Source organism: Passer domesticus, chromosome 2, assembly GCF_036417665.1.
Source record: "Passer domesticus isolate bPasDom1 chromosome 2, bPasDom1.hap1, whole genome shotgun sequence".
NCBI classification, from domain to species: Eukaryota; Metazoa; Chordata; class Aves; order Passeriformes; family Passeridae; genus Passer; species Passer domesticus.
In genome coordinates, this window is record NC_087475.1 from 56,026,961 (window position 1) to 56,043,011 (window position 16,051).

General features: G+C 33.6%; 1 long non-coding RNA gene across 1 annotated transcript; it reads right to left on the minus strand.

Moving 5' to 3' along the window:
• Positions 1–7,862: 7,862 nt before the first annotated feature.
• LOC135295436 (uncharacterized) lies at positions 7,863–14,176 on the minus strand. Its single transcript, XR_010357530.1, has 3 exons — positions 14,109–14,176; positions 8,156–8,239; positions 7,863–7,946 (listed from the first exon to the last, which is right to left on the minus strand). It is a non-coding gene; the product is annotated as an uncharacterized LOC135295436 (long non-coding RNA).
• Between the last annotated feature and the right edge of the window lie 1,875 nt (positions 14,177–16,051).

Consider the following 16,051-nt stretch of genomic DNA (forward strand, 5'->3'; position numbering starts at 1 on the left):
TTTTTGTGGATTGCTGTCTTTTCCTTTTTCATTACTTTCCTTGACGATGACAGTGCCCCTAGATAATTTTTTGGACTATCAGGAGGTGTATTTCAATAGTGTGGAAAATACCAGTCATGGTAACTTAAAGGCTTTAACATCAGATGATTCTATGTTCACTGCTATCATATAATATATTTCAACAGCTAAGACAGAAGTGACTACAAGAATACAGGTAAGAAAGAAAGGAGAAAGGAAGTATGTCTCCTCAACAATCTCTACAATCTAGTTTACCATCTTAAAAATCACCCCATCTGCTCAGCAGAGTCTATCTTAATTTGTCACTTGATTAATAACATCAAGGCATTGCTATGGTAAAATACCATGCAGTCTGAGAGACAGACAACAACTGTAGGATTTTAATAATTATAGTTTAATTTTAACATTTTCTTTACAGAGAGTGAAGTTGGAGATTGTTTTTTATAAATTACATTAATAAGAATGATTGGATTATAAATATATTTTAAATTTTATTAATATAGGTACACAAAATTATATACAGCTGAATAATGCACTGTCAATACTGAATTTTTTTAAGCAGTTAATATATGTACCCACTTTGTTCCCTCTTAGACTAAAATGGCATTAAAAAACTGCTTAACAGTTGGTTTTAACAGTAACCAACATACCACAATAGATATTTCTTGTAGTGGAATAGAACTAAAACACACTATCAAATTTGATTTTACTGAAATCTGCTCATTCTTTAAACCCAGACAAAGAGTAACCTTTTTTTTAACACAATCATTGTTTGAAGGTAAATGTTTTGCTCTTTCTTTGCTGGAGAGGTATAATTCTATTATATGTAGTTAATTGATTGACCTTTGAAGAACTTCTAAAAAAATCAATTTCAATAAATAATTTCCATTAAAATTTATGCTTACTTTATCTTTGTTCAATATATATGTTACTGTTCTAGTTCACCTTTGCTATGTAAGAACGGAGGTGAAACTTGTTCTGGGTCCATCCTGACATCTATCAAAGTTTTATTTCTTACTCTTATGCTAAGATTTTTCCCCCCTTTTCTCGTGTTGCTTTTCTTTTCTTAGAAATAAAAAGGTTTCTCAACTTCCCCTGCACAAAATATTCCCAGGATTTGAAGTTATTTGAATTAATGGATATTTGGGTACACAGAGGTGGGAATAACATTCTAAAAGCCGCCAATTAAGTTGGAATCTAGAAATTAAATATTTCTAAGTGTTACGATTAGGAAATAAGAAAAAGAGGTAATGAAAGGAAGTATAATACTGTCTTGATAAATATATACAAGTATATGTGTATGTGCAAATATTCTGCTCCAAAGAAAAGTCACAAACAAACCCAAAAAAGATTTCTACAATTCCAAACTATGGGAGTCAAAAGTGAGCAGATGTCTGTGCAGGTGATTTTACTGTGCATGAACTTCATGGATAACTAATTCCTATCACTGCAGGAGCTGATTTTCCACTCCAGGATTTTTCCTTCCAAAACTAATCTAATGGGCATATAGCCCAAGAAAACACAAGATAATATTTCTCATTATTTTTATGGATTCAAGATGTTATACTATGCATGAAAATAAATACCTGGTGTAAATAAGTAAATAATCCAATCAAGTTGGTCAAATAACATGACCAGTAACATGATTTTCCCTATTTGATAACAATGCAATGGCATACCAACAGTTGTACAAAAACATTCTGATGTAGTAAGTATTTTGTTGGTGGAAAAAAACTTCAAAGACCGAAAAGTGCTATCTCTGGGATTATCAACAAAGGAAGTATTGTGTTATAGCAAAACAAATCTAATTGTTCTATCCATTGAAATGAATCACTTAGGGAAGAAGGAATATGTTTAGTTCTGTGTGGGTTTTCTTGGGATTGTTTGTTTGCTTTTAACTGATTTAAAGCACTCTATTCTTCTTTCTAAACCAGTTTGTTAAAATAAAAGTTCCCAAAAATGTGCTAATTCTCAAATGCTTGATAATTTAGAACATAATTCAGGAAAACCCTGGGATTAAAAAAACAAACAAAAAAACCTGAACCAACCAACAAAAAAACCCCCCAAACAAACAAACTAAAAACCAAAGAAAAAACAAAACCAACCAGAATTAAATATTTTATTTCTCACTTGGTCTTTCACTGCCATCTTAACCCTTGCAATACTTCTCATGGAAACTCTCCTGACTGGTGAAGTTTGTTTTAGGTAATATATTGCAGCTCCTTCTTATGGGTTTGAAAAGGCTATGGTGAATTTGGATATTTATGAGTGATAAAAATAGAAATGACAATTTCCTATTATTGAACAGTCAAATTACAAATCTAAAAATAGGATAAGAGAGTATTTCACTACTATTATTTCTTCCATAAATACATGGCTATTCTATAATGACATGATCTAAATCACTTACCTAAATACAATAATAAAGTATGAACTTTGTCTACTACACTAATACACAGAAATATCTAGAAATATCATTCTGTATCAACATTTTCAAAATGTAACAATGAATTCTAACATTAATAAATTAATATTCAAATGAAAGCACCATGAAAATAACAGAAAATTATTCCATGTAATCCAGAAGTGATTTCTGGGCATAAATTATCTATCTGGACATAAATTATCTATCACAGCTTAATTTATTTTCATGCACCTCTCCTATAAGTTTCAAAAATAAAATATTGGGAGTTTGTCTGTGCTTAATGTAAAGCACTAGCAGGGAATGTCAGAGGGAAAAAAGTCTGAAGATACCAAAAGGAACATCTGAGAGAACAATTTCTTCTATCTTCAAGTTATTTCATGTTTAAAAAAAGTAGATGAGAAATGCTGTTCAAAAGAGTTATTTACCATACTGAATCTGGGTGGAAAGATGTGTGAAAAGCAGCATTACTTTTTGAGATGCAATACCTTTAACTGTTTGGAAATTTTGCCTGAAAATTATTGAGTCTTGCCCTAGCTCACCTACAGATTAGTTGTACCTCAAGGATGTTATACAAGGCAAATGAATTGGCTGCTTCTAACTTACTTTGCAGTCCCTGTCACCTCCTTTCTTCCTGATAAAAAGTTTCTTCTTAAAATACTTTATTTTTTTTCTCGGCCTCTGTTGAAGTTTCTATTTTTTTCACAGAATGTTTCTTTTTTTAATATTATTTTTAAGGTTATTCTATTCTATTTTTTTTATTGTCTGCCCTTTTTTTGCTCATTAGTTTAAGGTCATTCTAACTCTCCCCTTTCCTTTATATTTAACGCATTGAAACTATATCTTTCATTCTCTTTATTACTTCTGGCATTTTCTTCATTATTCACACAACACACTGTTTGTTAGTTTTCTCATTTGTTTCTTGCTCACAATATATTTATAGATAGAGGATACATACAACCATCAGTATAATATTAATTTTGTTTTGAACACCTCATATTTCCCCTATGTCCTCTCTCTGTCTGTCTTTCATTTGGTTCAATCAATACTGTTCTTTGCCTGTTTTTTTCTCCAAACTATTTTCTGATATCTTCATAAAATTTTCTTACTAATCTTTTCTGATAAAATTTTCATAATCAGACTGCAAAATATGCCTGGGGAGGGATGTGAATTAGTACAGAAAACTGCACATAAAATAAATTGTTAATGCATAGGTATTAAAATAATCACCAGTCTGTGATACGAGTACCTAGTAAGTTTGAAAGCTGTACTTTATTGCTCATCATTATTTTTTCTGGGTTTTTCTACACATATTTTTTTGTATCCCAGAAATCTGCATCACTGTACAGCTATTTTCTGTCTTCTAGTCTGTGAAAAAAACATATATACTTAGGTTACATGCTTAGATCTACAACAAACCAGATTAATTCTTCCTTAAGGTTGTAATAAAAATTCTTCTGAGACCAAAAGATACAAGGTAGCATTTGCTGTAGGAATAGCAGGGGACCTGACATTACATAATTTCTAGAGAGGAAACCTCCCTGTATTGTATTTCAATATTCAAATATGTTGGCATATTGTGTACTAATGGTAAATAAACCAGTAAATGATGTTTTAAGTTACAGTTCAGAAGAAGTATGTAGATCTTTTAAAAACAATGAAAAAACCACACAGAAATTCCACAGCTTTTAGTAATAAAGAGCTTTGGAAAGTTGAAATATATTGCCAGGACAATCTGTGCAATTTCTGTCACTCAAAGTCTTCGAGAACCAGTTTGAATCGTATCTGTCAGGCATGACATTAGTGTAAATAGTCCCGCCGTAGGGCAGAGGGATGGACTCAATGACCTCCTGACATCCCTACATCCTCCTCATTCTGTAATTAAATTCCCAGAGATCTGTTACCATGCTCAGATTTTACTGAGTCCAGTTAAAACCAGCAGCGTAGGAGGGATTTGTTGTATTGCCACAGACTAAGAATGCTAATTAAAATTTATGTGGCACAGATTCTAAGTTAATCTATATAAGTGCACATTACATGTCTTGCTGAAGCTTAGGTATCTTATAATCAAACGTTTATATCCATTTGATCAGAGGGAGAACAGACATGAAAGTATTTTTTTAACGTAATGAATATTACATTCCTCTGTGAGAGAAAAATATGGAATCTGTGTTCCATGATTTCTTTCTGAGCCCCCTGTCTTATTCCTTGGTGACTGACAAATGGTAATACGGAGGGGTTACATCTACCAGTGTGAACCAGTCTGTATAAAGAAGCATTCCAAATATCTGCTTGTTTATACAGTCAAATTGTTCAGAGTGGCCCTAGGGTAGTATATGGATGAGCAAGATAGAGCTTTCCCAAACAACTTCTGAGTAAGGTCATAGCTTGGGATCAGTCCCGAAATTGAATTTGAACATTATCCAGGCTGTAAAATCCAAACTTTCAACCACTCTCAGCTTCAGCTCTGAAAGCTTCCTTCCTCCATCAATTATATAGTGTTAATGAAATGGAATGAAAGTGAGATTAAAGCTCAGGACTCAGACAAAAGTAGGAAAAAATTGCAGCACAAAAAAGCTCACACAGTGAATATATCCCTCAGATGTGCCTAATGGTAGAAGATGCCTCCATTATCAAAATATTAATTGCTTCATGTCAACATTTATGGTTTGCTTTTGTTGAAACTGAAATATATTTGAATGATGTGGGGGCCAAGTCTTATTAACCAACAATGGGGTTCAGAAACTGAAAATAAATCTATATGTACATGAGGGAGCTGGTGTAAACATGTTCTGGAGTTGAGCTCCAAGCCTTTTTACAGGCAAAAGGGAACTTTACAGACACATGAAAACAAGACATCCCGCCTTGGTCATGCAGCTGGTATTTGAACAGTGTTAATAGTCAATATTATCTGATTATTTTGGGAAAGCTCCACTAACAGTATGGTTACAACTGCTACATAAGACATCCTTGTGTGTCTCCCTTTCCTATGGTCCCATTCTCACCCAGTGAAAGTTCATCTGAATCCCAAAGACTTATTTTCCCTCTAAGCATGATTGGGGGTGCCAGGTTACAACTAATGGGTTGGACTCGATGATCTTGAAGGTCTCTTCCAACCTAGAAATTCTGTGATTCTGTGATTTTAATCAGCACCATCCTGTGGGGTTTTTTGCTAGAAGTATATAATACTCATAGAGGAGGATTCTTTTGGTTATGTCAGATTTTATCACACACTGTTAAATTAATTATGTTTTCTTTTACCAATCTGTTTCCTCCTTTTTGGTTACCTGCTGAAGTCTTACAGCTGCATAACGGCCTCCCCAGCCTCAGTTGACAGAAAGGGCTTTGTTTTTTATGAAGTGACTGCCTGGGGGCATCAGATATTTTCCAAATGTGGTTTTCCCAAGGCTTCATTTCCAATAGTCAAGCACTAGACAATTGTTCACTAGGGACTTTTTGCAAGCTTAAACCATCTCTGTCCAGGGAAAGACCAAAAATGTAAAGTGAGCCTCAGCACTGTCAAATCAGTAAAACATATGAGATATTATTCTAGCTGAGCCTTTACACATAATTTCAGTCTTATATTAGAGTTTTAGCAACTATTATGTTAAAATTAAGTATTAATAATTGTTGACGTAATCCTTTTTGTTAGAGAATTGAAAGATCATTGACATTTTTAACTGTGAAGGTAAGTAGTTTCCAAGGGACTTCTCTGGTTTAAAAGTGTATGTAACATCCCTCATGTTAAATCTGGTGCAGTGTAGTGGACAAAAAAGCATGCAAGATTCATGCGGCCTTGACCTGAAAAAAAACAGGAAAACCAAAAAACAGTCTTAGAATTTACCAAAGTCAGATAGGAATGGGGGAGTTCTGGCTTCTCTCCTTTATTCACACATTTTTATTCATGCAATGATTTTTTAATGGAAAATGCAGAATTAATCCGGAACACAGACTCTGCTATATAAAATATGAAGGCTCTACCACTACTAGAAAATAGAGAAACTATGTTTTCTAAATCACCTCTTCTTGATCTTCTGTGTCAGGTGTTCTCTGTATGCTTTACACAGATATGTGCTGCTATGTAAAAGAAAGTCAGATACTAGTTCTTGTCCCTGAGACCAGGGTATGTAAATTGCCTTCTGTGCACACTGCTTGTGACAAAGCTGAGGTTATGACCTGCCCTACCTCACCTAGACATTAGTTGTACCTCAGGAATGGTATACAAACCAGATTTGTTCTATACAAAGCCATAATAAGCAATCCAAACCACAGCCATGGAATTCAGTAATATCTAAACAGTGAGGATAGTCAAGATGGAAGTACTTGAACTAATTTCTTGTAATTTTTGCTTTTGTAGAACATGTGCAGTTTGCAATGAACCAGCTTAGCTTACTGGAGGGGGAATATAATACCTTATGCTATGTCAAAAAAAAATTTGTAGACTCACAGGAAATATTTAGAAGCTATTTGGCTCTTTTGTACATCTAAACAGTTCTACTTCTCTTTTTTAAAAAAAATATATATATTTAGTAGCTACTTCTAAAAAAACCCATTATAAAATATTAAAGTCTGCATTTAGTAGTAGAAACTCTCTACTGTATCTGCTGTGATTTTTTTCCTTTTATACCTTATGTGTTGTAACTGGCCTAATTATCATAAAGATGTTATTTATTCTCTCTTCCAACAGTCTTTGACCCAAGAGAAAAGTTTAGGGTTCAAAATAAAGTCTATTCTCTAAAATTTTTATATACATATTTCTAATGTAAGAAATGAATAAAATAAAAAGAACTAAATGAATAGTTTAATAGGAAGCAAAATCAAGTTTTTAATTCAACAGATAAAGAAATATCTTTGCAGCTTAAGGCTTTCTTGGTATGCTATTTTTGACCATATCGTCACATTGGGATTAACATAAATAAAAAATAAAGTTCAGCAGTTCAATGCAAGATTTTTTAAAAAAGACCATTTGACAAATGCAATTGTAAGTAATAAATATATTTAAACATTATTGAGACTTTAGCTAATCAACACAACTCAAAATTATTTTGAATTATTTGCTGTTTTAAGATCAGAAATTGCTAGTTCATATAAAGAGTGTTCACTGCTGTATTATCACAGTGCAAATGGGATTTATTTAATAATTTTATGAGTGTTAACATTGCTTGATGTAAATGATGATGGATAATATTGTCTTCAAAAAAAATTTCCATTTTTTCACTTCACATAAAAATTGGACTACTGCTTCACTTCTCTTGTCAATTATTATTTTGGATTTAAATTTATCAAAGAGGAAAGAAGATATTTCAACTGAATATCAGTTCTTGCTAAAATAATTTCATAACTTCTTTTAACAGAATTTGGTTTTCTAATTAGAAGTATATAATTCCAGGTAATGTGTTTTAGGTTATCTTTAGGTTAGCTTACCAACAAGACACCAGATCTATGGAAAATCTGCATTTTCCTGTAGTAGCATTGGAGTCCAGATGTGATCCGCTCACTTATTCTCCTACCAGTCTCATCAGGGCGAAATAATTGCCATAGAGAAAGAACAACAAAGTATAGGGAAACATTTTAAATTTAACATTAATTCAATTTGATGATCTCAAGCTAAACCTACTGCTAAGATAAATATGTGACCTCTCATTTTGTAAAATAAAGGCAAGAAAAGTTCTGTGTGGATGTTGGTTTTGGAAATGAAGGAATTAAGAAGAATACCTTAGTTTGATGTCTTGACATCTGTCTTGTTTTAACCCCAACCAGCAACCAAGAACCATGCAGAACACTTGCTCACTGCCCCACCTGAGGGTTTGAGAGGAGAACCAGAAGAGTAAAAGCCAGAAAACCCATGGGTTGAGGTAATATCAGCTCAATAGGGAAAACAAAAGTTGTGTGCACAAGCAAAGCAAAATAAGGAATTAATTCACTACTTCCCATGGGCAGCAGGGGTTCAGCCATCTCCAAGAGAGCAGGGTCCCCTCAATGCATAGCAATGACTGAGGAAGACAAGCATGATCACTCCAAACATCCCCTTCTACCTCCTTCTTCTCCTCTATATAATGAGCATGACACCATAATGTCATATCCCTTTGGTCAGTTTGGGTCACCTGTCCTGGTTGTGTCCCCTCCCAACATCCCACACACACAGGTTCTTTACCAGTGTGGCAGTTCCAAAAACTGAAAAGGTCTTGGCTCTGTGTAAGCCCTGCTAGCAATGACAAAAACATCTCTATATTATCAACCCCGTGTTCAGCACAAATCTAAAACACAACCCCATACCAGCCACTGTGAAGAAAGTTAACTTCGCCCCAGATGAAAGCAGCACATCTTTTCATTCAGTAACTCAGAGCTGTTCTACAACTGCCTCAGAACAGTACATGACAAAGTATCAGAGGGAGTAGTTATTGTAAGAGTGGCCTTTGCTTTTTTTCCTTAACAAATTTTCTTTAGGTTTCAAATACATTCCTGGTAAACCAACATGGAACACTGCAGTGCATTTAGGATCTGGAAGAGCTGAGTTTAGACTTTGTTTCACTGAATGTCTATTTAAGCAGAGTGGTTATCATAACCAGAAGTCTAGGAAATATTTGCTGCTAGCAAATGCCCGCAAAACAAAATGTATAGTTACAAATATCTTCAATTAATTAAAGCAATTGAATGCAAGAGTTTAATCTCCTGGTGAGTGTAAGTTTCTATTCAAAAGGTAATTTAAAAAAATCTAATATTGTTACCTCAATATTACACTTTTCTCTCCCCTGCTTTACACTTGTGACATTTCCCTTTCTTCCCTTTTTTCCCTGATACAGCCCACTCAGAAACCAAATGTAAGAAAAAATACTTTCAAATATTTATCAGAATTAGATATTTAATTTCACTAAAATTATCCCCCCCCCCCACAATTCTTCTTGTTTGATTTGACAATTTATTAAATAAATTTCTTCCAGACCAAATATCTTGGGTGTCTATATCATATAATATTTCAGCTGTCTGTGCATTTGCTCTTACATATTGAAAAATATTTTCCAACAGAGCAATAAGAATGTTCTTTGAAGATCCAGGGAGAAATTATGAATAAATATTGATACATTCACACTTTGGCTCATAGCTAAAAATAATCTTTGAAACCAGCATCTCAGGAAACAAATCACTACTGAACTTCAATTTCCTTCCTGAATCTGTTCTGTGGGGGTTTTTACTTGTTTTAATGTTAGATTACATCACTTATAGACACAAAATTTGTATTGTTTTCCTACAGTTTATTACAAAAGGCAAACTTACAATGTGTCATTTTTCAGTGACAAAGATCTGTAAAAATAATACTCTCAAATGCAAAGCTATAGTGAGTAGGGGCAGGAAAATGGCATAATCCTTCTTTTATAATTTTTAATTTAATTTATAATATTAGCAGGACACTCATAAAATGCTCTCTGCAATTCTGATGGTTTCACAAAAAGTTCTTAAAACTAAAAATTATTCACAAACAGGTTGAGTTGTTTGAAGTCTGAAAATGTACATCAGTTATCAAAACTAAGGAAACTGTGGCTATTAATTTAAAATCAAGATGAAATATTTTACAAATGTTTCAGATGAAGTAGAAACAATGATTAATTTCAGAGATTTTGTTTACTTGTTCACCTGTGTTATAAAAAGGAATAGCAGATTCTAACAGTTGCATTTGGCTGTAAACCTATGAATTAAGCAGCAGATACATTTTAAATCTCCTTCAACTATTATAAGTATGAATCAACTAGCAATTACCTGCTATATGAACACAATATGTATGCATACAATATAATACAAGAAACCAGGATCCTCCACTTTCTAATGTAATGCAGATCATTCATTCACCACTGAATTCCAAAGTTCTTCCTGCCTCAATGCTCTGGACACTCAACTTTGACTGCAGGTTTAATAAATATTTTAGTCTGTTTCACCTGCAACCTGGCATCAGAAAGCTCCAGTCACAATCTTGTGAACTCAAATCAACTGAGTAACTGTCTAGAGATGCCTCACTCTATACTGGTGGTAGAGAAAAGGTATAGTAATTGCAATTCTACTCAACATACAAGAAATACAGGAAAACATTAGGAGACTAGACCTAAGAAATGCTATTGAAAAATATCTTCTACAGTGTGATTTAACTAGAAGCAATAAAAAATGTGTATTTTATGGTATCTTGTAATAAAATTATGTCTAATTTTAGCGACACTGTATAAACTTTTTTTTTGTATAATTATCTTGTCAAATAGAGACCCCTTGCAAAAATCTGACAGCTATCACATTTTTATTTCACCCCTCTCACTGAGTTATGCAGGGAGGGTTGAAAAATCTTTTGTGTTTTGAGAGTCAAACTTTCTGACTTATTTTTTGTAGTTAATAAAATGAAGAGATTGACTAGACCTGTAGATTTAATTAAACAATAATGATCTTTCCTAAGAATTCTAATACTCATGAAGAAATAGTGGATATATAAAATTGTTTTTAGATTCCTATCTTATTGAACTTCGAGCAATGTTATAAGCTTTCACTTTTAAAAATAAGACTTTTTAATTTTTTTAAATTTTCATGATGTACTGATTAAAGCTGCTTTTATAAAAGCTCTCAAAATACAAAGGTATTTTGCTACACTGCCTAGAAATGTTAGGAATTGGACTTTACAGAAGAGACAGGCAATGTACAGATTTAATAGATCATTCATAAGTATCCCAATACAACCCTCTTTGATGGACTGACTTCTTGTATGGACAGAAAAAATAATTCCAAATACACCTAATCTTTAGAGTCTAATTTTCCTTGACAATGTATTTTACAATTTCAACCAGGAAAACATAGATCTTCTGGGAAACAGAGATTCAATAAAACCTAAAAAAAGATGTGTTTGAATACACACCTCTACTGCTACTTAACCATTTCTGCATTGAAATAAACATTTTAACACTGTCTATTAATCCAGAATCAAGTTTCATTAAAATATTATATTATTATTTTAATCACTGTTCTTGGCACCCTTTCTTCTCATGTTGTTACATTATTAATTAAATAAATTAAATCAAGCACGTACACAGTAAGGCAAAATTCAGAGAGAAAATGCGTTCTCAGACCTACAAGTTCCAACTTCTTATATCACCCAACTTTGAACGAAATGAACATGTGTCTAGGACTATAGAAGTCCTAATTCTGAGATGTTGATACATTTGATGGCAGTTTCCCCCCTCTTCCTTTACATCTCTCAAAGGTAATTTCAGAAGGAGAAGTTAAGATCTCTGAACTATTTTGAATTCAGCCCATAGTAATCTATTATGGTTTTTGAGCTGAATATACCTGCCAGCGCAACTGTACATAGCAGATTCCAGGACAAAGATATATTTTTCTGTTTCCATCTATTTTACTCATTCAAAAGTCTTTTCATATTGAAGATGAAATGATAGTGATTTATCACAGATTACAATCTTTAATAAGCAAAAAATAAGACACACTTTTGAACTATCTTGACAATATCTTTCTTTATGTTTACCTACATACCTGGGGATAATATCTAAGGAGTGAAATTTCTGGCCCAGGCAAGGGAAAACTTTTGGGAATAAAATTTTAAAACTAATTAAGTCTGAAAATAGGACAATTTGAACTTCTATTACTGAATATAGTTAATTAAAATACAAGAACACATAAAATCACTGCCATTTTAGAACAGTGAAGTGCATGATTAAAGCTTAGTAAGCTGCTTGGGTTTTATAGATGATGCAATATAAATGACAAATCTAATGCATTCCTTTGTGTGCAGAAAATAGACCCACACTCAATGTACTAACACAAAATAACGCCCACTAGACAAAATAATAATGAACTCTCTAAAACAATTTAGAACAGTCAATTACATATTCATGGGTATACTATCGAAGTGAAATAGTTGATAATAATGGAGGTATTTTATCAGTGATCACTGTAATTTGTTTTCCCATCATTTGTTCAGTTTATCATGCAAAATGACTTGTTTTGATTAGGTCTAATTAAAATTGGAAGAGAGGAAGCAGATTGTTTAACTTTTGTTATTTATATAGTACATTCTTCTATGCAGTTTCACTTAATGAAACGGTTCAAAAGCTATTGGATAATGAAATAAAGGCTTTATACTATTCTGGTAAGTGTAAAAAGATCTGAGACTGTAGACAACAGTGGACAACACTAAGTTTGAACAGTTTCTATACTCCACTGAATTGATAGCCCCATGAAAGGCACATTCAAGTTTTATTGAAATTATATTTAACTTGTTGCAAAGAGAGGCTGATAGAGTGAATAAAAAAGAAGAATCATACTTGCCTCCTTCATGATTTGAATATAATCTTTGTTTGTTTGGCAGCCTTTGTTGGTAATTTTATTTCCCATATCTCACCAATTTGATGAAAAGACTATGGGAGAGTGTGACAAATAACATGTTAAGGCCTAGGCATACAACAAACAGTGTTCCTCTAATCCTCCACGGTTAGGAGATGGATGAATGGAACAGGATTAATGGGTTAAAAATATGAAATTGCTATAGCCAAATTATAGAATTTCAGATATCATTTTGGTGTGGACTATTCAGGAGGAGGGGTGGGGCGGGAAGATAAAAGATCATTTGCTCCTCAGGGACTAATTTTTTTTTTTCTTTCCTTTCAGAACTGCAGAAGTGAAGAGCTGAAGAAAAAATATAAAAAACCAATATCAATTATTAATGGTTGTCTTTCAGCCATGAAGGAAGCATAGTATTTTTACAAAGAAAGTAAAATAAGATCCAGTTTTTTTCACTGTTTCCTCTACATTACAAAAAGTTCCCTACATTCTTGACAGCGGCTGTTACAGAAAATGTTTATAAGTAATGTTTAAGTATTTGCAAGGAGAGATTAATAAGAAATTAACTAATTTGAACTGTCTTGTGCTAGGTCAAAACTAAGTGTCAGCATATGTTATAGTGCATATAATTAATCAGAAAGTTATCAATCTTAAAAGTAGCATAAAACCAGGATGTATGAGCAGAAAAAAAAAGTCATGTTTTTCATATCTCAGACCTCCTTACAGTTTGTCTATCATTTATCCACAGTTTGCCTATATTGTCAAAGCTGAGAAAGGATGTTTTACAAATAGTTAAGAACTTTGACAGTCTTACAAAACTGAATATTCTTTAGAAAAACTACCCTTCAAAAAAGGAAAGAACTCACCTTAGTTCTGAAAAACAAAAGTGGGGTACAGCTCTCCTAGATTCACAGCATAAACCTCTTTATAGAACATTATGGCATGACAAATTCAGTGATTAAATACAATGAAATGAAACAATTTCAAAGTACCTACAGAAGGAATGGTTTGAGATTAATTTATTTATCAGCAGAACTATTAAAGGCATATCATCAGATGCAGGTTTAAAAACTTTGATATATGTCAATTCTGATGGGGAAAAGAACAAACCTTTACTATAAATTTTAGAAAAGTATTTGAAATCTCATCAGAAAGCACTTAGCAACAACTTCTAGCATATCTGTAGTAGAACTATTAAGCAGCCATAAATGCTTTCTCTCAGTCTTGATTTACAGATTTAAAAAACTTTCTTGGCCAGCCCAAAATCTCTGTTGATCCCTTTGCTGGTGCTTCAGCAGCTCAGCTTTGAGTCAGTTCTCTATTTCAGGTGAATGCTCCTTACCTCTCAGGAGCCTTCCATTTTTCATTTCTACTGCTAGCTCTATGCTTGGCGTTTTTCTCATTTCCTTCAGTTGTTACACTACTTTTTTCTTTTTTTTTTCTTTTTTTTTTTTTTTCCCAGATGGCCATTTTCAGCTGTGTTTGCAAAAAGAAACACTTTTCCCTCCTCCAGAGTCCCAGCAGACTGCAGCAACTGGGGCAAGGCAGGCATCTCCTGTTCTACTCTGCTGCCTCATCACAGTCCTTTCCAAGAAAACTGCTAGTGAACAAATCAAGTTATTGTACATTACACTGAAATTACTCTGTATCATATCTGCAGTTTAATTCCCTTTAGGCAGTGAATGAAAGTATCAGGTCTCCTATATTCTAACTGTGTGCTCTGATCACTGAGTCTAAATGCTAAAGGGAGGAGACTATGGTTTCATTAAAAATGACTGCTTTCAGTCCCTCCTGTTGTAAAGCTCAGAACTTCAAAGGGAGGAATTCCCTGCAACAAAAATTCCTTATTTTCCTAGTGAATATGGTTTCAAACTTCTGTCATCCCCCTTAGGACTAGCTAATGCAGTAAGTTTAAGGAAAAAAGAAAATGTTGGAAACTGGGAATTTAGCACACCTAACTAATTTTGACTCCATCATAGTATCTACTAAGTAACTTAGTCTCAATCAGTAGATTACAATAAACCACATACACTTGACTGAAATAAATGTCATATACACATTACTCTACAGATGTAAAATAGGTCAGAAGATGAACCATACAGTGGAAAATCAGGTACATTAAGGAATAGACAAGATGCACTAAGCTTATATAGAAAATATAATATCTAGGATTTTTAGCTTTTAGGATGCCAGACTACAACTAAGAGCTGATATCTTTAGTAATTTATTTGCCTTCATGGGCCTAGCTAGATGTGCTATGAACAAGGCCATGTACTGCATTAGTACAGTCATCAGCCACAGCCAGCATCACTCCATGAGAGGAAAGTCCTGCTTATCAAACACAAATTGTTTTTACAAGAAAGTAACACACACACTTGATTCAATATTTTTGCATTTCAGTAAAGCTTTCAGTACTGTCTCTCACAGTATCCTTATGGACCAAATGCCCAGCATTAACTCAATAAACACATAATAGATGGTGAGCAGCTGGCTCATGGGTGGAGCACAAATGATTATATTGAATTGGGTGACATCAGACTGGTGACCTATCACTTGTGGGGTTTGCAGGGCTCCAGATACTAAGCAAGTTCACAACCAATACAAAACTGAGAAGAGGTCTTGACTCCCTGGAGGGCAGTGAGGCCCTGCAGAGAGACCTCAGCAAATTACAGGGCTGGGCAATCCCTGACCATATGAAATCCAACAAGAGAAAGTGCCAGATCCTGAACTTGGGATGGAGCAACTCTGGTTGTATGGACAGACTGGGAATGAAATGATGGAAAGCTGCACTGTGGAAAGGGACCTGGGGGTCATAATTTTGATTCCAAAAATAATATTTTCTAAATTAAATGTTCTATTAGCTCTCATCTAGAAACACATCAGTGTTCATTCCAAACATCACCTGCAAGGAAAGGATTTAGTATCCATTCTAATAACTTAATACAAGAACACTTATACACATTCCCACTGACTCTCTGGTATTGATAGATTAATAAGCACAGAGGGCATACACATGGGGATGTACTGTCCTACTGTAATCTTAATTTATTGGTGATGGAGGTTCAGGGGTGAGCAATTGGTTTCTCCCCATGTCTTGAGAGTAGAATATCTGAACTCTCCAAATGTAAAAATCTCTCTTAATTTGTCTAGAAAATGAAAAATCTACTGTTTTTCTTTCCTTTAGCACTGAATTGTTGTTTTCTCAATGTCAGTTATACAAAGAGGCATCATACATGCAAATTCCTGAGACACCTACATTTTAATATTTTCATGGTAGACTCTAAT